The sequence below is a fragment of the Gossypium raimondii genome, chromosome 10 (genome assembly GCF_025698545.1).
Source record: "Gossypium raimondii isolate GPD5lz chromosome 10, ASM2569854v1, whole genome shotgun sequence".
Classification (NCBI taxonomy): Eukaryota; Viridiplantae; Streptophyta; class Magnoliopsida; order Malvales; family Malvaceae; genus Gossypium; species Gossypium raimondii.
Window position 1 is genome coordinate 25,227,864 of NC_068574.1, and position 2,375 is coordinate 25,230,238.

Here is a 2,375-nt window from a genome sequence, read left to right on the forward strand (position 1 = left end):
TGACTCGATCAATTAAGAAGTCTCTAATATGAATTATTAGTTATTTTTCGAGTGTCATCAAAGTCTTTCTAGAGTGGCATAACACAAATTGATGACTGTGATGTGTGCTTGTAATGTAATTGTTGGATGTAAAATATAATTATTTTACAAAAATAAAAACATAATGCTTTTAAAAAATAATTATATTAAAAATTTTATTACAAAAATAAAAACATAATTAATAAATTATATATTTTATTAAATTATATTTAATAATAATTATATTAAAATATGATTAAATTATTTGTTTTGTTTTATTAAATTATATGTAATAATAATCCAATTAAAATTTAATAACAATAACAATAATCATCTACTTAAAATTTTTTGTTAAGGGTGCTTTGGTCATTTCAATTTTTTCATATTCTATTACAATCTTTATTCTATTCAAGCAAACACAAGAATACTATTACAGTTCTATTCCATTCCATTCAACCAAACAATTGAATTATTGATTACAGCTCGATTTTGTTACATCTATATTACAGCTCTATTCCATTACAGCTCTATTACATTACAACCCTATTCCATTCCAGTTAACCAAACGTGGCGTAAGTATGTTGTTATTTCAATTCGAGTTTTAATTGATTTAATCAATATTTCACTAGATCTAATAATTTTAAACTGATTTTTTGCATGAAAATGGTAGATCTCGTAATAGTAAGATAAGTTACTATTTTAAAGTTATTTTCAACTCATTTTGATTTAATTAAAATTTTCTAAACTTAATTTAACAAATCCTTAATGAATTGGACGTTTTCCCTATTTAATATTCATACAATCTTAATTTTTTGAAAAAGTTAGATCTAAGTAATTTAATGAAATTGATAGTTTAGATCTGTAATTAAATGATATTTAGGAATTCTGAAAACAAACTTAAGGATTAGAAACGAGATTTGAGTGTCGAGACTTCTATTTTGGCAAAACTAGCTAGTTTTTTGTATTATGAATGAAAAGCTTAGATCTGTGATTCTAGGATGATTTAATTGTGCATTATGTTGCTTGTAATGTATATGAATTGTTTTTTATGTGTATCCAAAGTGCCAAATCAATTGGGAGCTTATACAAGTAAGGACAACGGCAAACAAAAGCTTACTTGAGCTTTTCTCATGGAAGCAAATGTTGCAAAGGTGAGTGAACTAGTGTGCTATAATTAATGCTAAAATCAAAGTGTTAAATGGGAGCTTAGGTAGCCTAATCACCTTTCCTAAGTTCTAAGAGTAAGTTTTCTTACTTGATCTATGATACTTTGCAAATAAAACTTACATGTAATGTGATATGCTTAAGTGTGTAATGTGATTATATGTGTTGAGTATACGTCTGAACGTACCTTATGATCAGTTGGTTTTATGGACACACATCTAATATGAAAGTTTATGTGGCTCAATTAGCAAAGTGATTGCACTTGAAGTGCATTGCATGAACATGTGGCAAGTGTTTGATCATGATAAGCATGATAATTGTAAGTGTGCATAAACCAAAAAATGAAAGTGTGATGTGGATATATTAGCCTTGTGATCTTTTGAAAACATTGGATATAATTGGCATGCCATAAGACTTGAGTATTCATATATGTGTTTTGATATTGGGACATGTTGGAGAGATAAGAGAATGTGAGCTAAGTATTGAAAATCATCCATATTTATAGAAAGTCAAAGATATGGGTATCAGAAAGATATAGGTATTAGAAAGATATGGGTATCAAAATCTGAGATTTAAGGCACCAAAAGTGGGATTGAGATTTGGCATAAGATAATTGCAATTTTGATCCCTGAACCTCAACTATAAATAGGCCTAACCATTTCTCTTCTTCATTATCCCAAATTTGTCATTCTCTACTTAAGGCATTGTTTTCTCTCTCTCTCTCTTTGTAAATTCTCACTTGTATTTTGGAGTGAAATATATTTGGTAGTGCCTGAGGACATAGGAAAAATTTGCTGAACCTCGTTAAATTCTTGTGTTATTTATTGTATTATTCTGCATGAATTGTGAGTGTGATTGTAGTGATTTATTGTGCTATTAAATTACGATTGAGGGATATTCTGGCTAGGAAAGACCTGGTACTTAAGCGATCCTTGTGATCCACCTCTCTTTCCTAGGAATTGAACTTAGTGTGATTTTTTAGTACAATAATTTTACTCTTTTACACGCTTCCGCACAATAATTGGTATCAGAGCTAGATTCGTACTTGGGGAATACGATCGTTCACGGCACTGTTCACGTACAATAGTTAGGATTGAGGAGAAAAATGGAAAAGGCATCGTCATCAGCAAAGACTACTGTGACCAATGCAAAATTTGAAGTAGAGAAATTTGATGGTACTAATAATTTTGGTA